General features: G+C 33.4%; 1 pseudogene; it reads left to right on the top strand.

Moving 5' to 3' along the window:
* Window positions 1-5225: 5225 nt before the first annotated feature.
* Window positions 5226-5691, top strand: LOC116584039 (annotated as a pseudogene).
* Window positions 5692-23742: the final 18051 nt, after the last annotated feature.

Below are 23742 nucleotides of genomic sequence, written 5' to 3'. Positions count from 1 at the left end.
TTATTGTAGCCCACAGCACATCTTCATTTTCTTGCGAACAGCCACTTTCAGTAGCTCTGGCCAAGTAGCTTCGTATTACCTTGATTCCTGCTTCCTTTATTTTTGTTACTGTTCATATTCAAACAAGTGGTTAATCATGTTGGCTCTATTTTCAAAATGTGCCCAGAATCAGGAAAATTTTTGTTACATCTCCTGCTATTATCATGAGTAAAGCTACAAAGTGTCTTAACTGCATTGTTGTAATATCCTCTTAGTCTTCATTCTAATATTATTCCTTCCTATCCAATTCCTCATTCTATAAACAACACAGTAATTAAAATGATCCTGCACTTCATCTTCCAGTGGATTCTGTCGCATACACTTGTAAGAACCTATGTGACTGCAAGTTCTTCTTGTTATTGACTCTTTATCTCCATCTTCCTATCCAATTCCTCATTCTATAAACAACACAGTAATTAAAATGACCCTCTGCACTTCATCTTCCAGTGGATTCTGTCACATACACTTGTAAGAACCTATGTGACTGCAAGTTCTTCTTGTTATTGACTATCTCCATCTTCTACTATTCTCTTTCTTCACGTATTTTCCTCCAGCAATGCTGAACTATTTGCTGTTTTATGAACATATGAAAATACCTGTTTTAGAGGTTTTGAACCTGCCATATATCTGCCTGGAATACCATTTTCCCAGCTACCCACAATGATTCTTGCCTCATCTAACTCCACTTTGCTCAAATGTCTTCTCATCAAGAAGCATTTTCTAACCATCCCCCTTTAAAATATCAGCTCTTCTCTTTTTTCCCATACCCACATTTTATGCTCTCTTATTCTCCATGTCATCTGATACATTAGATGCTTTACTCGTTTGTTTATTTTTGTTTCTACCCCAACCTCAGAACATAACCTCCCTTGGAGGAAGAAGTTTTTGTTGTTTTTTTTTACTCTTCGTTTAGAATAATATCTCATATATAAAAGGTTCTCAGTAAATCAAATTTATAAATAACATAAGTATAAATATTTGATAAGAGAAACAGAAAGCTATATAACATTTCAAATTGAGTATTAAAGCAGCACGGGAGAAATCCTTGTCCCTTAGGTTTATCCCCTGATTCATCCGTTTTCCCTCAAAAAAGATTAACTTCTTTATGCTTCATAATCCTAAACTGTGTTCATAGAAAAAATAAAATTTCTCCCAAAAACATGATTAATGAAGAGTGAGTTTGCAAATAATACAAAATAATATATTATCTCCTTCACCTTCAGGCCCTTACCAGGTTAGCTTTAGGTTTCATTAAAAAAATATTTGTTATTAACAAGCACAATGAGTACAGATGTTTGCTAAAAAGCTTTACTTCCATTATCATGTAAATCCATAAATCCAAGTAACAGTCACTTAATCAAGGATTTATTAGACATTGTTTTTGAAGATGCTTTGACAGATAAGGATAATAAAAAATACATGTTTTATAATACTTAGTTTATTTAGTACATTGATATTTTAATGAACTCAAATAAAAGGAATATATAACTTATGTTATATATTAGCATATATATGTTATATGTTTACTTCTGATTAAAATTTTGGCTACATTAGAATATATAAGCTAAAGTATTATTTTATATTGTTTCATTTTTTATTGTTATTTTTCTGGTTAAAATATATTATATGACTTAAATTTGTTCAGAATGGTCCCTTTGACTTTCATGGCTTCATTTCTTCTTAAAATTTTTAACTTTTAAACTTTCCCCTGAACTTTCACTATTGCTGAGTAACAAGAATCAAATTGAAAAAAAACTCTTTGGGAGTGCCTGGGAGGCTTAGTGGGTTAAAGTCCCTGCCTTCGGCCCAGGTCATGATCCCAGGGTCCTGGGTTTGAGCCCCACATCAGTCTCTCTGCTCAGCAGGGAGTCTGCATCCCACCCCCTGCCCTGCCTGCCACTCTGCCTACTTGTGATCTCTGCTTGTCAAATAAATAACAAAATCTTAAACAACAACAACAACTCTTTGTATTTAAGCCTATTTATCTACACATACATACATATATAATCACATACATAATTATAAGTGCTACATGTCAACATTAGATGTGAGCTTTTTGAACTAAGATGGAAGATGTATGCTCCTTTTAAGAAGGAATATATATAACTTATTGTTATACTATTGATTTGAGATTCATTTTATCCTTTTCATTAGTATGTACTTAGATTCTTCATGGTTCCAAGTTCTTGCTTATTTCAATTAATCCTTATATGAATTTACAACTAATTTTCTAAAAGATACAGAAATGTATTTAAAGATAAGAAACTTCTATTTACTATAATTTCTATGTCTTCAAAGTAGTGGAAAAAAGGGAAGGATCCTGTATACTAATGAGGACATGAAAAGACAATTTAATAAAATTAAGATAGACATCTTTGTGTAGTAATAATTCTGTGACCTATCCATTCTAAAAAAGAGTCATAACACTATCTCTAATTTCCAATATTCTTGCTTTCTAAATCATTAATTGTGTTTAATTTTTTCTCTTTCCAGGCTTTTTTTTTTTTTTACTAATAACTAGAAAAATAAATGGCCAAAAGCCTGACATCATAATAGTTATAATTATAGCCAATTACTTTGGTGAGATAATGAATATTAAAATAGCTGAAATAAAGTAAAATAATCCAGTCACAATTTTTTATGTGATATCTTTGTAGAAATAAATAGCAACCATTTCTCTCAATAGAATTCATTTCACTATATGTGGAGTTATATATGAATATATTTATATGCATCTATGCATGCATGTGTCTTATAATTTTCTTCATTTTTACTTAGCTTATTCTTACAGGTTTGCTACGGAAAGTCCCTCCTTCTGTTTACTTTGGATAATTGGAGGTGATACTGGTTAATCCATCAGAAGTGGAGCATCACAAAAATAATATTTCTATAGTGTAATCCTTCTGAAACTGACCCATCAGCAAGAGCAACTTAAATTCATTTCAGAAGCAAATGTCACCTCCATTTACATTCAATATACTGAACAGATAAAAAAATGCCCTTCCAATTGGGTTGATGCTGAGGCATGGTAAAGTTTGAGAAATAATACTTTATGTAACACAAAAAAAGTGCTCATCCAGAGAACCTGTTTCCTTCTTTCTATAGCTCTGTCCTCTCCTAAGGTACCAACCTCATCTGTATAGTAAAAGCATTCCAGCCCTTACGACTAGGAAAGCACAAGTAGACATCAAACCCCCTCCTTGTATTGAAGACACACAGAAGTTGTAACTTCCAATTCTATCCAATTCCTATTGTAATAACTTAGTCATAAATCCTCAACTGGTGAAAAATAAGTTAGAAAGCAGGTCAAATGGGTAATGTGTGCCAGTGTTAGAAGTTTCAGGAAATTCTATAACCACAACAAAGAATGGGAGAATAGCAACACTTGTCACAGTAAGTTACAATAAATTCTTCTGTTTTTATTGTTATTTTGTATTTTTTAATATTTTATTTATTTGAGAGAGAGAGCACAAGCAGGGGGAAGGGCAGAGGAAGAGGGAGAAGCAGACTCCCCACTTAGCAGATTTTCCTGGGCAATTTGTGTTACTTCCCTACTTCTGGACTCTTCAGTGAGAGAGGAGAAAAGATCTCTCATGGCTGAGCCACTGGAATTTTTCTTTCATTTTGAAAACAACTTAGGCTGTTCTTGAAATAATGCACTGGTTCAAGAAAAAGAAATGAATGTAAATGGCCAGAAAAATAAAAAAAAATTTAAAAAGTACTCTGAATAAATACACTTTAGATTCAGTTATCAGGATTGACTTTAAGAAGGATACCACAGAATTGGACCACCAGAACATAACCGCCTCTTCTGCAATCATAAAATTACCTGTCTATTGAAAAATTGTTACTACAACTTCTAGTTTCAGATCCATGAGCAGGTGCTATAATCAGGAAGTATTCATGGTCAAGAAGCTTTTACTATCAAGAAGTTTGTAATGAAAAATCAAATATCTTCATATTGGACTTACTAGCAGAAACTTACTAATTAGCAGGGTGTAGCCTCTTTAACATTGCAGGGAGTTTGGGAAGAACATTGAGCACTGATAAACTCAATTCCTTATAGAGGGTGTGTGTGTGTTGCTTTTACAACAGCTTTTTAGATAATTTCCTTAGAAAGGTCACTAAACTCTACAAAACTTAGAGATAACAAGTTTGCTTAAAGTAACAACGTTAACAGTGGAGTAGGTGATTATTGCATATGAATAATTAAGATGAGTGACCAAAATAATCAACAGGAGGGAGGAAATGTGAATACTGTTCGAAGGTATCTGTACTATACACAAAATAGTATGCATTATTTGAAGATGAATTTAGGTTCTTTAAAAGTGTGTATTAGAGAATCTTAATATCTAAAATAAATGCCCAATACCACTTTTATCAACATGAGAGAACATAATCTGTTTTATTTCAATTATTTTAAATTTATGAAGACTTGTTTTATGGCTCAGTGTACAGTATATCTCGCTGACCACTCTTCCTTCACAAAGAATTATATTCTACAATTGTTGTTTGTTCTGGTCTCTACTAATTAATTTGAGTTAGTTGTCAGTCTTCTTGAAATTTTCTATGTATTTACTCAGTTTTCTATTTCGTCTATGAAATAGTGAACTCTCCTGTCCTTGTATTTCTGACTCTGTTCTTTCAGTTGCTAGTTTATATTTCATACATGATTTTAAGTTTTGATATTATGTTCATCTATATTTAGGTTTATAACATCTATTTTTGCTCTTGCTGACTTGATTTTACTATGGTGATTACTATGAAATACCTTTCTTATCTCTGGCAATATTGCAAACACTGAAGGCTACTGTGTCTGCTATTAATATAATTGTCCAGATTTCTTATGATTTGTATTTTCATAGAAATCTCCTTTTCAATATTTTTACTTTTAATTTACATATATTATTTTAAATGTTTATCTCTTCTTAATTACAGTTTTTAAAAATTTAATTGAAGGATTTAGTCCATCTATATTTAATATCATTTTTATATAATTGGAATTAAGTGTTCTACTTTGCTGTGTTTTCTCTTTGTATCAGTTTTGTTTTTCCTTTATTTACTTTGACTGTTAATTTTATGTGTCCGCTGGACCATAGGATGCTCAGATATTTGGTCAAACATTATTCTGGCTGTTTCTGGGAGGAAGTTTTTGGATGAGATTAAAATTTAAATGGGCAGGTGACATTCAGTAGCCATCCCGGGTGACGGACCTTCCAGCTTGGAACCATGGCCCAGTTTGTTCGTAACCTGGCGGAGAAGGCCCCGGCACTGGTGAACGCTGCTGTGACTTACTCAAAGCCTCGATTGGCTACATTTTGGCGCTATGCCAAAGTTGAGCTGGTTCCTCCAACCCCTGCTGAGATCCCTACAGCTATTCAAGCTTGAAAAAAATAGTCAAGAGTGCTCAAACTGGTAGCTTCAAACAGCTCACAGTTAAGGAAGCTCTGCTGAATGGTTTGGTGGCCACCGAGGTGTGGATGTGGTTTTATGTCGGCGAGATCATAGGCAAGCGTGGCATCATTGGCTATAATGTTTGAAAACCAATCTTTAACATCTGTTTATATGTGGCTTATTATTTGAGGGTTCTTGGACCATGTGTGATCAGACTGGTACTTGAATAAATGAAGATAATGTGTCAAAAAAAAAAAATTAAATGGGCAAAGCAGATTGTTCTGCCTAGTGTGCAGGGGCCTCATCCCATCATGTGGAGCCCTGAATAGAACAAAAAGTTGAACTTCCCCCAAAAAAACTTTATTCCACTAAGTAAAATGAGGTTTTTTTTGTTTTTTTTGTTTTTTTTTCCTTAACATATGTTATTTGTTTCAAGGGTACAGGTCTGTGATTTTTTTTTTTCCTGCCTTTGGACTCAGAATGATACATGTGTTCTATAGGTACAGGTTTTAGACAGCAGCCCCAGCTTTGGTTTTCTTCTGGGTCTCCAGTTTACTCACTCACTTTGCAAATCCCGGGATTTGTCAACTTCCATAATCCCATGAGCCAGTTTGTTATCATAACTCTCTGTCACTATCTCTGTCTTCTCTCTCTCTCTCTCTCTCTATATATATATATATATACACACACACGTATTTATATATTATATATATGATTTATGTTATTTTAAATGTGTATCTCCTCTTAATGATGCACAATTTTATTGTGATTTTTCTATCTTAATTGAAGTGTTTAGTCCATCTGTATATTTGTACACAGTTGACCCTTGAACAACATGGGGGTTAGGGACACCAAGCTTAAAGTTTAATTTTGACCTAGAATTAATTTTGATCTAGAATTATAATTTATACAATTATAACTCTCTAAATAGTAGAAAATAGTAGAAAATCTATGTGTAACTTTTGACTCACCAAAACTCAATTATTAATAGTCTGTTGTTCACTGGAAGCTTGATGGATACAATCAATTAATACCTATATTGTATGCTATATGTATTATATTATATTTTGTATATAATATATATTATACAATTATATATTGTATTCTCATAATAAAGTAGGCTAAAGAACATAAAATGTTACTGACTGAACTATAAAAATCAGAAAACACAGTTACAATATGGTACTGCATTTATAAAAAGAATCCATGGATAAGAGGAACTGCAAATTTCAAGCTCATATTGTTCAGGGGTCAACTATATATGTAAGTTGCATATATATAAGTTCTCTTTCTCTGGAGAACCATGACCAGTATCCCAACTTTCCTAACCTCATTTGTACTATTTGAGAAATGTTTTAGAATTCAAGTTCCTCTCCTTTATAACTTTATTAGATTTACTGTCTATATACCTATTTCTTTATTTCTTTATTATGTATTTACTTATTTTAGTAGTTGTATGAGCTCAAAACATGAATTTGGTGCATTCTATGTATGTTACAAAAACTTCTTGATTCTTCCCAACTCCTTCTTTCTGTTTCTTCAGTTTTAATAATCTTTCCTAATAATCGTATTTCCTTTTCTTCACATTTCTGGATTGCATGGAATACTAGCTAGTCTAGCCTTTCATGCTTTAAGGAGCTGAGATTTTGTCATTCCAGGCACCATAAACATAAGGTCATTATACTCAGTTGAATATACATCTCCTTCCTGAAATTCATTATCGTGATCATTTTTCAGATGTAAGCAAATCATTTGAAATATTGACTATGATACCTCTATTATGGTTCTCATATGCACCTGCACATATGTTTAATTTCTTTACCAGTGTCCAAGTTTAAAGTTTAATTTTGACCTAGAATTAATTTTGACCTGGAGTTAGAATTTATACAATTATAACTCTCTAAATGTGCTTACCATCACATAGAGATAGTTATGATTTCAATAAAACAAAATAAATTTAGTGGACATTTCACATTCTGGTTTTTTGTTTGTTTTATTTTTTAAATCCAAAGATTCAACAGAGATTTCTGAAAGGTAATTGTCATTTCAAATGACATCTCATTGTATAATACATGAGTTTTGAAACAGTTTACAATAGTACCATTATCCATAAAATTTAAGTCACACACACATTTTTTTCTTCCCCTGTGGACAACTGACTTTTAGTACATTATTCCTTCCATTTTTTTTCTTTTCTTTTTTTTTTTTTTTTTAATCAAGACCTGAGCTGAAATCAAGTGTTGACTGAGCCACCCAGGTCTCCGGATTATTAATTCTATTTAATGTGAGAAGTCTCTGAAACCTTTTGTTTCTGTTTACTAGTAACTGAGTACAGACACTCTAATACTCTCTTCATGCTTTTACATATCAGTTTCCACTGACATTAAACCTGCCATCATCTTTAATATGCTTTAATATGTCACATTAAGTAAAAAGCAATGGCAGGACCTTGTCAGTGGGGAAGTCGAGAGTTAAGCAGGCTTTATCATCCCATTTTATTTAATCTCCTCTGGGTAGAAACCCTCACTGAAGTGCTTTATTCCTCTGTGTCAGCCCCACAAGTCTGCAACTCTTTCTCTAGGGTTTCCTCTTCTAATACCACTCTATGTAATGTTGTCAGCAGAATCTTCCAAAGTTTCAGAGTTGATCATGTCATTCTCCTACTCTATCTAAAGTAGCCTATGACACATTTTTTGCCTGCAAAATAAGATTCCAGCTTCTGGTTCTGACAATGAAGTAGGTGCACAATCTTGTCATGACACGGCAGCATATTTTCCACTATGCTAACCTCCTTTTCCCTCTGCTGTATTCCAGGTAAACCCCCATCTGGAGCATGCTATCCTGGATCACTTCCCTGGTTTGCTTTTCCCCTCTGGATGGAATATTATTAATTTTCTCTGCATGTTGAAAGTTAATTTTACTTCCTTTCTGATGAAGCATTAGCTTGGTCTGGAACCAAAAATGGTTGGCTTTAGACAATTAAAAAAAATCAGAAATAAAAAACAGAGAGGATGAAATCAAACAATAAAAAGGAACAATTTATTATTTCATGCAACGATAAGATACAGTAGTGTTTCTTGAGCCACATCTGCCTACAGTTACAGAAACAATATTAGCAGACCAAACCCCTTTGGTCTTCTTCCTCTTCTTTTTATTCTTCTACTCCTCCTCCTTCTTTTCTAAACTGGCTTCACTTTCAGAGGAGCTCTATCACTTTCAGAGGAGCTCTGTGATGGATTTTTGGAATTGCAGGCTGATGGCCTCATCAGTGAGAGGGTGCTTGTATTTTGGGGAGCCAGAATGGACTGTCATTGGTTACACTTGGACCATATGCTCATCAATGAATGTACCCAAGGAAATGTGCACAGTTGATTGGCCTGGCCTTGGCCATGGGTTTATTCCTGGAGCCAGAAAATGGGACAAGAGAAGGAGGGAGTAAATCCTATTAAGACTGCATGGCCTGAAAGTGGATTAATGATGATTTCTTAAAAAAGAATCAGAGTGTTATTACTAGAAAGGAGAATATACACAGGCAAAAGGTAGATTTCATTATAGGTGACTTTTTGTAACATTCAGGAGAAATAATTTCTTTAAATCTCTTAGGACTACTTTCACCCAGTTAACGCATCCCATTTTACTGCCATTTTTGTATATAATACACATTTATGTTTTCTTCTAATATGAAAGATCTTTTTGGAAGTTTGGCTTTATTTTTTAATTGTACATGACACTTACCGTAGTATTTTATTCAAACACTCAGTATATATTTGGTTATTATATACGTTTTATTAAAGTTTCTCTAATACTTTTGTTTCACAATGAAGAATCTTACTTGTAAATTGTTGCATGAATGTATTCAGATACTATTGTAATAATGGAGTACAATAGCATGTTGACCTTCAGATATTTGAGTTAAGAAGCTTAAGGGAGGGTGTTTATAAGTGATGAATCACTAAATTCTACTCCTGAAACTAATATTACATTATATGTTAAATAATTGGAATTTAAATAAAAACATGGAAGGAAAATAAAAAGAAAGAAGCTTAAGGGCTCCTACACTTTCTTCTTTACCAGAAAAAGGTAGTTGCTTCAAAGTGTTAAGAGCTGGCAATAATTATATGTTGAATTAATGAAGAATGAGTTAACTTTGTAAAGAATGCACATGTTTCATGTAGGATTTTTTTTTTTTAATATTAGGGCTAGGTGGAAGTGTAATGACTTGTGAATATGTGAGACGTTCAGAGAACATTATGCTAAAGTCATAACTGATACAAGACATTGTAAAAAAATATGTAATAGCTGACTTGTTTCCAAGGGAGAGTCTAGGTTAGTGGTAGAGGATGTTCGTCGGTATTTTTGGTTTGCCTTAGTAATTACAAACAGCAGTTCTGTAACTCTCAAAAATATCTTGGTTCGCAATGATAATTTATGGTCAATCTATTTAAGCAATGTACCCCAGAATCCACAAGTCACAATGACATTCTCTATACCAGATGGCTCCACTTTTAAAGGATGAGAAAATATTAGACCCATGTGTATTTGACCTACATGAACCTATATAAGCCAATTCTCTAGTTCACATGTGAAAACCCTAAGAATATTCATAAAACCATGAACTTTTACTTACTTATTTTTGAGCATTTTTTAGATGGGTCATTTAATTGTTACTGCTTAATATTGGGGTTTAAAAATTAAAAAAAAAATACACACTCTTTGTATGTGCGGATGTAAATTTATTTCCAAAAACGGGAATAGCATCTTCCTATTTTATATAATTATCTAAATCTCTCTCTTTATGTAGATATATGTTTTATTATGAAATAAAACTTGTTTCTCTGTTTTTCAAGTGAAATACTGGGTCCCTGACCCGTTCATCTTAAGTGAGAATACTGAACTTGTGTCTCTAAACTTCATTTGCAAGGTTTAAAAGGAAGGATGAAAGAGATTACTCCTTTTGTGTAAGGTGATGTGATCTGAAGTTTTAATGTGAAAACATTGTTCTATATATTTAAAATGTTTTATAAATTATCACTTTACCCGACTCTTTTCAAGGGGACTGAGGACAAAAAGAAGCCTCATGGACATTGATACAGCATTGTTCTTATCTATTCATAGATGGGTGAAGTGAAAGGATCCTCCTATTTGCAAACTGTTCAGAACAGAGTATTTGTCATTATATATTCAAAAGCCTCATCACAGGAATGTGAAATATAAAATGTGAAATGGGCTTGACTGAAAGGTAAATCTCAAGTGGAAATTGTTTTTAAAATTTTAGTGAAGGCACACAAATCATTAAAGTCTGAAAATTAATTGAATCATTGCATATTCAATATACCTGATTTGTTGAAGAGGTTTACTGGTCATGTTGTTAATTATTATTAGGTATAAAATATAATAATTTACCATAATCAAGTGGTTCTGGGTCCAAAGAATTTTAGAGTTTTTAATTAGCGGAAATGGTGAAAAAATTACACTGAGTTTTGAGGCAGCTGTCCCTGAATGGACCTGCTAATGTCCAGCGTGTAGCTTTTTATTTAAACCCAGTTCACTGAGACTTTGAGAAAAAATTAATGTTAGACTATGTTCAGCTGGAGCCATGAGTCTACAGAATATTCCTACGTGTGGAAGAACAGATTTTCTGGAAGGGAATTTACTCTCCTCTTCTTAATTCCTCTGGAAAGCTACCAATAATGAGCCAAGAAAACTAAGGTTTAAAGACAACGTAAGAAGTATATTTTCTTAACTTTGAATTTGGAGATAGTTTGGCCTGCCTTGGAAAGTAGGGGAGACTAACGCATATCTACGAGGGTTCCATGAGTCTGGGACATACAAAAGTATCAAGCCTGAGTGGATGATGTCCACGGACTATGAATGACTCCCCATGTTATAGTTCTCTTTCGTTATTCCTGAATTTTCAGTAAAACTCATTATTAATTACTGTGGTATCACTGCTGTATTGTGGGAGATTAAAGGATATGGCCTGTCTCACACCTGGTTTGAAGACAGCGGAAGTTTCTTTATACCTGCTCCAAATGCTGCTGTGAGGGATTCTTGGGGGCAGGACTGTCCCTGTCAAGGAGAACAAAGATTTCCTGCAAGTCAAGACGGCAGGTGACAAGGAGGCTATACCGATACCAACAGAGAAACCTGTTCCTCACTTTCTGTGGATGTCAACATGTGGTTGTCTCAGAAATAACTAAGAAACTCTCTGAGGAGTGCTAATGAAATAAAGAAGGTAAATAATTTAAGTTTGAACAGAGGTTGGTGCACAGTTTTATTTTGGAGCTTCAGGCCTGTCCTGATGTGTCCGGAAATATGCTCTTTAATGTAGTGTCCCCCAGTATTTAAAAAGTGAGTTAAAATGTAGATGCATAATAGAGATGAAGCTCTTTCATCTCATTCAGAAGATCAATGCAAAGCCAGTCCTTGGTGCTCTGCCATCAGCAGGATAAAAGGTGAGCTCCATCTGCCAAGATTTAAGCCAAAGGCTCGCATACCTGGAAAAAAAAAAAAAATTAGTCCAACCCTCCACCACTTCTGGGTTATTGGGAGTAATTCTCCATAGGAAGCTCTACAGGGACACTATTCAGCCTTGAATTTGAGCAGCTTTATGCATTGTTAAAGGAACATAGGTATCAAAAGATTAAGCTAGTGTTGAAAAAAGTAAATTAAATATCTGCCATGGAAATTTTGGGATTACAAGGATTGTTTCCTCCATGTGTATTATTTTCAGAGACATTTTTTCTCACCTGTTGCAATGAGCATTTTACACTTAGGTCTTATATGGCTTTACTTGGACATAAAGTGCTAAAACTGTTTTTTCATAAAGTTCAGTATGGAATGTTCTAGAATTCTACTCTGTAAACACCTGGAGGAGACCACTGGTTGATAAAATAAAACAAAATACCAAAACATTGTGAGGTAATATTATCTGAAAGTTTAAAATTGTGATATGCTATTTTTTTACATTTGTCATAGAAAACTTCTTAAAAAAAAAAAAACTATGTCAAGTCCTTTGACAGTCTGAGTAAAATTAAAGACTATGACATGTGATGAGGGTGGATTTATTCTACATTGTGACAACCACTCTATAAATAATTTTGTTATGATCTATTCCTGATTTACCTTCCCAGACTTGACTTTTAACATTCCCTTTCTTGCAGTATATCATATAGTCCCAGTACACTTCCTTAAGTTCCTTGAATGATTTTTTTTTCATCATTTAGATTTTTCAGTTGTTTCTTTTACCTTTCCTTCAGCTAGCTATATTGAAAATCATAGGTTAGGTCTCCAGACATTTCTTCCTAGAAAACTTTCTTCCCCACTCCCAACTGTAGATCAAGTATTCCTTCTTTGTGCTTTTGCAATTCCTCGTACTACCTTTACCATCACATTCATTATCATTTTTATTCACTCATTCAGCAAATAATTAGGTACTATTTGTGTCATGCCAGGACTATTGAAAAATATAAGATCTCTATTCTTACTGAGATTACTCTTTGTGAGTAAAATATTAATATTAAATAAATAAAATAAGCAAATAGGACTATTTTGAAAACACTAATTATACAGTTAGTGGTTATTACTACTGGAAGGGAAAAAAACAGAACAATGAGAACAATAGCAATTAGTACAATTTAGTTTGGGTGGTCAGGGAAAATGTTTCTAAAGAGCTAAAAACTGGGTGAAGAGAAAGACCCACAAGAGTACATGAAATTGTTGTTACCAGCACAAGAAATAGCAAATGACAACATGCAAAGGTCCTAAGTTAAAAATAAGCTTGGTGCAGGGACAGAAGGAATAGAGAGAAAGTTAGTTTGGATCGGTCTAAGTAGCAATGATGACAAAGAGGTAGGGGAGAGAGGGGAGGAAATATGAAGCCTTCGAGGTCACGGTTAGGGGTTTGTATTTTATTATAATTATAATTTAAAAAATTGAAGATTTGAAACAGAGTAGTTATGTAATAGAGACAACCAATTTCTCTCTCTCCCTCTCTCCAAATTTTTGAAGGCACATCTCTGTCTTTTAGTTGGGTGTATGATTACTCAGATTTTCCAGTCTTCCTTACAGCTAGCTTTTGATATTGAAGTTAGGTCCAATGGCTTGGAAGGAAACCATTCTGGCAATTTCCAGATCATCTTAAAATTCAAGCTCTTTACTTTAAAACTTTCCCCCTCTTTTTACAGGTTAGACTGATCCATGAGCACATGTAACCATGCTGATGAGAAAAACACCTAGTAAAGGAAAGAACAACAAATGGAAGGAATCTGTATCTTTGAATGACTTTTAATTGCAGAGTCTCTCTGCCTGCAATATGCCAATGATCTTTAACTTCTATTTTATATGTATTTTGGAGGGTTTCTCTTTTCTTTTTCTTTCTCTTTTTCTTTCTTATGTGTTTTGTTACTTTTAAAAACAGCTTTATAATTTACACACCATACAATTAAGTCATTTAAAGTGTACAGTTTAGTGTTTTGTAGTCTACTCACAGACATGTGCCAACTTTACCAGTCAATTTTAGACCATATTCAGCACTTTAAATAGAAACCCTGTGACCTTTAGCTATCACACTCTTCTCCTACTCTTGCCCCTCTTATTTCTAAACAACTACTAATCTACTTCCAGTGTCTGTAGAGTCCTCTGTTCTATGCATTTGATATGAAAGGAACCATATAATGTGGTCTTTTGTGACTGATTTCTTTCACTTAGCATACTATTGTCAAGGTTTCTCCATCTTCAGCATGCATTATATTTTATTCATTTTTATAGCTGAGTAACATTCCATTTTATGGAGATATCATGTTGTATTTATCCATTTATTGATTCATGGATATTTGAATTGTTTCCACCTGTTGGAAATGTGAGTAACACTACTATAAACATTTATGTACAAGTTTTGTGTTGATACATATTTCCATTTCCTTTGGGTATAACCCTAGGAATGGAATGACTGGGTCATATTGTAACTCTACATTTAACTGTTTTATAAACTGTCAGTTGCTTTCCAAAATGTCTGTACCACTTTATATTCCTGCCAGCAGGGTATAAACTTTCCAAATTTCCACATCCTCACCAAACTTTATTAGTATCTGACATTTTTATTATAGTCATCTTAATGGGAATAAAGTGGTTTCTCATGAGGTGATGATTTGCATTTTTCTGATGATTAATGATTCTTGAGCATGTATTGACCATTGATATATCTTTCTTGGAGAAATGTTTATTCAGATCTTTTATCCATTTTTACATTAAGCTATCTCTTTGCTGTTGACTTCTTAGAGTATTTTAAAGACTTATTTATTTTAGAGAGAGAGAGGACAGGGGGAGGTGTAGAGGGAGAGAGAGAGAGAGAGACTCTCAAGCAGACTTCCTACTGAGTGTAGAGGCCCACACAGGACTCAGTCTCATGATTTTGAGATCATGACCTGAGCCAAAATCAGGAGTCCAATGCTTAACCAATTGAACCATCCAGGTGCCCCTAGTTCTAAGAGTGTTTTGTTTTGTTTTGTTTTATTTTTTTAATTCAAGTCCCTTTTTAGGTATATGATTTACAAATATTTTCTTCTATTTTTGACTTGTCTTCTACTTTCTTAATGAGATTAGGACATCATCTACTCTCTTAATATGTCCTTTTAAACACATACTATTTTTTTTGAACTTTAATGAAGTACAATTTATATATATATATATATATCTACTTTTGTAAGTTTGTGCTTTGACATCATATTTAAGAATCCTTTGTCAAATCCAAGATTATAAACATTTAGCCTTATGTTTTCTGCAAAGATTTTCACAGTGTTGTTTCTTTTTTTTTTTTCATAGTTAGCCTGACAAGAGACATATTGATTTTATTGACATTTTCAAAGAGCCATCATGTGGTTTTATTGATTTTTCTTTTTCCTGTTTTCAATTTCACTGATTTCTGCTTTAATTCTTACTGCTTATTTTCTTCTGCTTACTTTGGGTTTAATTTTCTCTCTTTTCTAGTTACCTACAGTTTTGAAATTTATTCATCATTTTATTTTTTTTAAAGATTTTTATTTATTTATTTGACAGACACAAGTAGGCAGAGAGGCAGGCAGAGAGAGAGAGAAAGGGAAGAAGACTCCCTGCTGAGCAGAGAGCCCGATGCGGGGCTCGATCCCAGGACCCTGGGATCATGACCTGAGCTGAGGCAAGAGGCTTTAACCCACGGAGCCACTCAGGCGCCCCTATTCATCATTTTGTTTATTTTTTTAAAAGATTTTATTTATTTTTTTTTGACATAGAGAGAGAGATCACAAGTAGGCAGAGAAGCAGGAAGAGAGAGGGGGAAGCAGGCTCCCTGCTGAGCAGAGAGCCTGATGTGGGACTTGATCCCAGGACCCTGAGATCATGATCTGAACTGAAGGCACAGGCTTAACCCACTGAGCCACCAGGCGCCCCCCTATTCATCATTTTAATAAACATTTTCTCACTTTTGCAAAGGCATTTGTTTATATCGTATTAAAAATACATAAAAAAGAAAGACCAAAACAATCTGTTTCTTGATTATTTATATTTGGCTTTCAACATACCAAGTCTTTAGAAGAAATTGGTATCACCTAAGTATAGGACTGTGTTTCCATGTATATTGATGAAGAAATGGAGGATCAGGGATAACCTATTTTGTTTAAGACTGTCAAGGACATAGACCCAAGATAATGCTCTTTCTACTAAATTATGTTGCCTCTTCCTAGTAACAAGGGAAATGCCTCCTTAGATAAACCTTTGGAGAGAATAAGTGACATGGTTAGAGAAAGAGAACATATAACATATATGTCCTTGGCTTAAAGAAAAGAATCAAAGAAATGTTAAAGTACATATTTTTTATTATCCTAAGTTTTCTTTTTAATTTTTTTTCCCTAGAACTACTTATTTTTCAAGGTCAGTTCCCTCAATCATATTTTTTAAAGAATTTTCTTTTTCTTTTTATTTCTTTTATTTATTTATTTTTTTCTTTAGAGAGGGAGGTAGGGATGCACAGAGGGAAAGGATGGGAGAGAGAATTTTACACAGGCTCCACACCGAGTATGGAGCTGAGTGTGCGGCTCGATCTCACAACCCTGAAATAATGACCTAAGCCAAAATCAAGAGTTGGATGGTTAACTGATTAAGGCACCCAGGCACCCCTAAACAAATTTTTTAATAAGCACTTAAATTTTCTAGGGATCCCCTATGTCTTAGTCACTAGAGACATAGGAAAGCTCCAAAAGGTACAATATTGGTTGTAATATCCAATCTTGAGCAAACAATAAACTCTACTTTTTTATATTTAAGTTATTTTTTTAAGCCCCAGAATCCTCAAAAGGGAAAATTTAGCCAAATAATGAGGCATTGATCAGCTTGCTAAAGGTTAGTAGAAGATGCGTAGGTCTCAGTGGTCCATTTAGAAATTTCTGTTTGACTGGAACCTGGAACTTTTATTCATTTATTTTTATTCATTTATTTTTATTTAATTTTGTTTCCTTTTTTTATTCATTTATTTTATATCCTTCTTTTATTCATTTATTTTTATTTAATTTTGTTTCCTTTTTTTCACATTTTTATTTAAATTCCAGTTTGTTAACATACAGTGTAACATTAGTTTCAGGTACACAATACAGTGATCCAACACTTCCATACAACACCACACACTTCACAACTTGCTCATCAATATATGGCCCTTTTAAACCAACATCAATGGAGACTTTAATATATAGAAAAGAATCAGAATGAATTAATAATATTCTGCTGCTGTTGCTGAGGAATTTTCTAACCTTACTAATAAAAACTCTGTATTATAACATCAAGGTGTAACTATTTGGTAGAAAAACACACACAAAAAATAGTATCCAAAGCTCTTGGCTCAAAAAGTCATACAAAAGCCTTAGAATTTCTTGATAGCATGCCTATTATCTGTTAAGATAAACTCAAAGTATCCTATTAAAAAGATAGTTTTCCAATTTTAAAAATGCTGTTACTCAGAAAGCTTAACTCTTTATTGTAAATAAATATATAGATGATAGATGATAGATAGATAGATAGATGATAGATAGATAGTAAGTGGGAAAAAAATAAAACCTTCTCTTTTAAAAATGGTATTTTGCCCTAGCTGACTTTTTTCTCACCCCATTGGGAGAAGAGCACCTTGCTGATATCCTTTGCTGTTACTGTCCATCACGTTTGGAATGTTGACATTTTCTTCAGTGAATTTGAAATCTTCTTTCTATGAGTAGAATTTTTTTTTCAAACATTTTAGAAGTCACTTATGCTTCATTTCTCTACTCTCAGTTTCCAGTCTTAAGGAAAGATGCAGCTTACCTTTTTCTGTTTTCTTCTGCGTAGCGCTGGAAGATCTTCTCACTGCCTGAATGGCTATAACACCTTCAGTCTTTGCCAGTCATGCTCCTCAGTTTTCCTGTCTGAGTAGAAACTGCTAAGGGTCTAATTAACCCATTCTAGTCACCGCCAAGAAGTTGTAACTACTACAGGAAGTGTATCTCTTTATCACTGATTCTGGAAAAATATTACTGAAACTACAGTAAAAGGAACATTTACATTCATTTACTACTGGATATTTGTATCTCAGGCAGGAGTAGCAGCCTTTTTTTTTTTTGAGTTCCAGCCTTTTCCATGGTAAGAAGATTTGAAGCCACTAGAAATGTTCTTGTTAATCCAGAATAAGAGTTCAACTTAGTCATGAAAAATATCAGTAAGTACCTTGTTATTTATTTTAAATGCATAAAATCAAAGAATGTTGAAACAGGAATTGACTGGAGAGTAAAGGTCTAATGTTCTTCTGTCTTCATGGATAAGGAAACTAAGGCAACTTTGATCTTATTCATCCTGTTAATAAGAATAAGCTGTTTCCTGCCACAGTGTATTGCTTCTCTTTGTAAAGTGGGACTTTAAGGATTTTACCACTTATCTTTAAGAAAGAAATGAAATATTTGAATATGTTTAATGATGAGAATTAAAATGAGCATCATTGAGAACTCTAAAAATTATTGAAAAGTTCGCATGTGATTATTTCATGGTAGAAAAATCACAGGGTGGACATGGAGGGGAGAAAAAGAATTGCATAGATTTTGTAAGTCTGTAATGTATAAGAAGAAACATGTTAGATAATATTTAGTTTGTTCACTTTGATTAGGACTCAAAATTAAGATTCTAAATAATTTATAACTTTAACAGGTATTTATTTATCAAGCTTTATATGTCAAGCACTATCTGGCCTTCAGAATAAAAAGCCTAGGTGCTCCCAGGGAGCTTAGACTCTAAAGGGCAACACATACACATACACACACGCAAGCACACATGGGTGCAAGTACGTTCTTTAAAAGTAAATAAGCAAGGATCTTAAGCTATTATATAGTTCTTTGCCATTTGCATAGGATTGAAGCATTCTGTATTGATACTTTGCTTTACCAAAGTATCTAGTGTCCAGATAGAAAGACTCCAAAGGCTTTTACATAATCAGACTAGCCTAAAATGATTAAAAAAGTCACTCTAGTTGATTTACTTTTCATTTCACAGTGTATTTTTAAAATAAAGAAAACTACATTTTTATTGAAAAAAGTAGTTTGATAGTATTCAGTATTTTATAGTTCACAATTATATTTTCTTGGGCTTGAATGAAAATGTACATTGTCAGTAAACATAATCTGCAAGAAATCTAAACTATGCTCTACTCTACTAAGTGGTAATAATAGTAATAGTAATGGTATATTAAAATAAAAATAGGTGAGTGCACTGACAATAATGAAAATATGTGAGTGTAAAATAAATACGTGAATGAGATCATGTCAGAGGCTGACAGATTTTTTAACAAAATAAAATGAAAGGATGCAATAGAGAGATACTGAGGTGGGTAAGTTGTGATGGGCTGGTAGCTATGAGGGCTGAAATTTTAGATTTGATGAACCATGTTATCTATGAATTGGAAGTATGTTTTGAGACTAGAATGATGGAACTGATTCAACAAAGCACAAACCCAGTTATCAGCATTCCAGGTGAAATACAGATTTCAAAGACTGTAAGATGAAAAAAGAAAAAAAAGCACGTCTTCTTTTAGAAAAAATGTTACTCTGGCTCTCTCATTGAGAGTGATAGCAGAACAGAGAGAAGAAGTTGGCTTGAGATGGGATTGGAGGGTTTGTCATAGACCATACAATATGTACAAGCTAAATGGTGACGGTTGAGTATGAGCCCAACTGAAATGGAAAACCATAGAAGATGTGCCATCAGGGCAATATTATTATCTGATACATACTTCGGAAAGATCAGTCTGGCAGTATATGGATGTGTTTTTACTTTTCTTTCGTATGGTTGATATAAACTGGCAAATGCATTCCTATGAATGCAATGTTTACCTTTTTCTCAATCTTTCTCATTCTTGTGTGTGTGTGTTTGGGTATCTATGTGTGTGTGGTGTTTTCCTGAATAATCTTTGCAAACCCCAGTGGAATACTTAATAGGCACTGGATAAGCAAGAGAATAATGGAATATTTAAAAATTCGGTTCAGTTTGATTTCCCACAAAGATTCCAGAGACATTCAGGGAGGGAAAATGGTATTTTCAATAAATGGGCAGGAGAAATGTGACTTTTCTTTGGAAAAACATGAACATTAAGCTTTTTCACATACTTACCTCAAAATCATTTAAAAAAGGATCAGAAATCGAAATGTGAGATGCAAAACAATAAAGCTTTGGAATTAAACTATGGGAAAATATCTGTATGATCTTTGATGGAGACAAAGATTTTTTAAACACGATTCAAAAAACACAAGCATAAAATAAACTTCATTGAGCCTCAAACATTTGGAACAACACTATGTACAGATAAATAAATGGAAAGACATGATAGATGTGACAAAAGACTCAAATATGGAATATATTAAGATTTCTTAAAAATCAGAGAAAGATAAAAGACCTGATTTTCTAATGAGCAAAAACTTAATACATCATAAAAGAGGGTATTCAAATAGCCAATTAACAATATAAAATGTGTGCGCGTCATTACTCCCAGTGAAATGCAAATGAATATCACAGTGAGGTTCTTCCACCCAACAGCTTAAAAATTGACAAGACCCATGCTACCAAGTATTGGTGAATTTGTGAAGCAACTGGACTCATATGTATCGCTATATGAGTGTTAAATGTATCAATATTTTGGAACACAGCTTGGCATTATTTAGGGAACTTAATTGAATGCTTACTCTATGACTAATAATTTCACTCTTAGGTTTATTAACAAGTGAAAACAGTGCTTATATTCAGCAAAGACATGAATATAAGAATAATTATTACAGCTTTACACTTACGAGACAAAATGGAATAGATTGAATTTCCATCAATAAAACAGTGGATAAATAAAATATGGTATTATAAAATGAAGCTATGCTTAGAAATAAAATAAAATTGATCTACTGATAGATACTACAGCATTGATGAATCTCAGACATTATTTGGAGAAAAGAAGCCAGAAAATAATCAGTATGATTTTATATATTTGAAGTTTAATAGCTGACAATTCTAATGGATTTAATTATAGGTCAGAATAGTGATTAATTCGAGGGTAATACTGATTGGTAGAGAGTAAAGGAAAACTTCAAAAAGGTTGAGTTGTACTATATGAAGACTTAGTCAGGAGTTACATTAGCGCATGTACATGTAAACATTCACTGAGAATGTGCACTTATGATTAGTGTACTTTTCTGTATGTATCTGATAGGTCAATAAAAAATAAACAAATTCACTTGAATTTTCACTTTCTCAAATTGCAAATTGATAGATACTTTGAGTAACCCTAACTGGATTTCTGTTTTGTTTTGTTTGTTTTTAAGGTTTTATTTACTTATTTGAAAGAGAGAGAGAGAGAGCGGGAGAGGAGTTGGGGAGAGGCAGAGGGAGAGGGAGAAACTGACATCTGCCTGAGCAGGGAGCAGGGGCTCCATCCCAGGATTCCAGGATCCCTAACTGGATTTCATAGCTATGTAACAGGATGAGCTAATGGCTGAAAACAAAATAGAAAAATGCCACTTCTGTTTGAAAGCTGGTATATTCCAATTTATTGTCATTTAAAAGAACAAAACAAAACAACAAAAAGCAAACAACCACGGCGGGTGGGGAGAACAAAACTGAAGAGGGACAGGTATGACATCAGTTTTTGCCTTCAGCAGTTGAGTGTGAATTTCAAGATCCAAGTTTGTTAACCACTGGCTTATTAAGCAACGTATGGTTGGAAAAACAGCCAAGATCATAAAGGGAAGGACAGAAAAGCTTTATTATCAAAGGAATCAGGGAAGGATAAACAAAGAACAGTACAGAAATATTCAAGATTACTCAACATCACTAGTTAATACAGGCAGAATATACTAAATTCTTGATCAGACACTTCAAGAAATTTCCCTTTATTTTCTAGGTACCAAATTAGTAATCTCCCAATCTTTAAAAACAGATGCTACCGTTAAGACTGTATTTCACACTGTTTTTTTTCCCCCCTGTATCTATGCTCGTTCACACTTATTTCCTTCAGAAATCTTGGATATATACCATATGGTCCTGGTGATTTATTGGACTTGAATCACTCTACTTGCTCTATAACTTTCTCATTTTAGACGTCAATCTTTGTCAAGGGCACCATCTGATGCTCTATGAAAACTGCCTTAGGAATAGAGATTTCCCCAAAGTTGTCTCAAGTATTCTAATATGAAAACCATTTTCTTTCTCCTTTCTATTAACAACTTTTGAAATTCTCCTGAAGGACTTAGAACTCTCATTGTGGCTCTTTTTTTTCTTACTGTGCATACCTTTTCAACTTTTCTTGGACTTTTTGTGGTTCTTATTGCAATTACCAGATTTGGATAACCTTCTGCTAAATGTTTAGCGTTGTTTGATTTAAATAAAATATGTACAATGCTGCACTTAATCCTTAGGAATTTGAAATATAATACAAGTAATAAATCAATTAAGTAATAGTGATTAGAAAAACAGTTCACATCCTCTAAGTTGAATTGGTTTTTATCTAAGAAAATTTTCTAAAGTCCTAAATATTTTTAAGTTATGTCTTCAAAGCTAGGGCAAATCACTAGTTGCAATTATAAGACAACTGAATAAAAATAGAACCCATGTTATCTAAGTGAAGTTATCTACATATTTCATTTCAATAATTATTTTAACACACTGAGTCTGAAATTTGCATATAACTATTTAAAAAGAAGGTTCTTTATTTTTATAAAGAAGAAAACAGATCTCCTCTTTATTCATCAATGTGTACAAACCAGTGTATTTCCATTTATACCATTCATAATTATCAAGCATCAGCAAAGATTAGATATATTACCTCTTCACAAGTGACTTGCATGTGTTTCTGTATTATTTGAAGTTTAAAAAATCATACACAGGGGCGCCTGGGTGGCTAAGGGGGTTAAAGCCTCTGCTTTCAGCTTGGGTCATGATCTCAGGATCCTGGAATGGAGCCCCACCTCAGGATCTCTGCTCAGCAGGGAGCCTGCTTCCCCTACTCTCTCTCTGCCTGCCTCTCTGCCTACTTGTGATCTGTCTGTTAAATAAATAAATAAAATCTAAAAAAAAAAAAAAATCATACACGTATTTATTTTGTGTTTAGTTTACCCATCAAGAGTGTGGGGTGTGGTGTGAGTATTGAGAATTTTAATCGTGATTTAACTCTCATTCCATCCTGATGGCCTATTAAATTACTTCCTGCCCACTTTCTTCTCTTTCTATTGATTTTTAAACAAATATAGCCATATATATCTTAGTTTAGGTCTATCAATAATGTTTACAAAAACAGTGTATCAGAATATTAAAATATGTTACAAAACTAATTTTAGGAACATACGGATGAAATCCAAGAGTGACTTCTACTCTCCTTGAATCCAAAGAAAATAAGCTTTAAAGTTACCCTAAATTCCTAAATGATTCAGCTTTTTTTTCCCCTTTGTTTATAGCCAGCTTTTGAAAAGAAGCATTACTGGTTTTTGTGTTAAAGATGCTTCCACATTACCACAATATTTTTTTAATTTTAAAGGGACATTCCTTTGGAATGTGTGTGGAAACGACACAAAGACAATGGGTGTTTGTCTTTCCCTGAAAAGTCTGATCACCTTAATCTCTATGAAGTGAGCTTAGTGAAGAGATCCACTTTTTGCAGGCCACCACTAATCAATCTTAGAAAGACAAACAGTGTATGATTCGACACTATGATTCCATAGTGTAAGATATCTAATATCATCAGACTTACAGAATTAGAAAGTAGAATGGTGGTTCTTTATGGTTCCCTATAAA

This window comes from Mustela erminea, chromosome 2, assembly GCF_009829155.1.
Source record: "Mustela erminea isolate mMusErm1 chromosome 2, mMusErm1.Pri, whole genome shotgun sequence".
Taxonomy (NCBI): Eukaryota; Metazoa; Chordata; class Mammalia; order Carnivora; family Mustelidae; genus Mustela; species Mustela erminea.
This window is presented reverse-complemented; position numbering and strand designations above follow the sequence as displayed.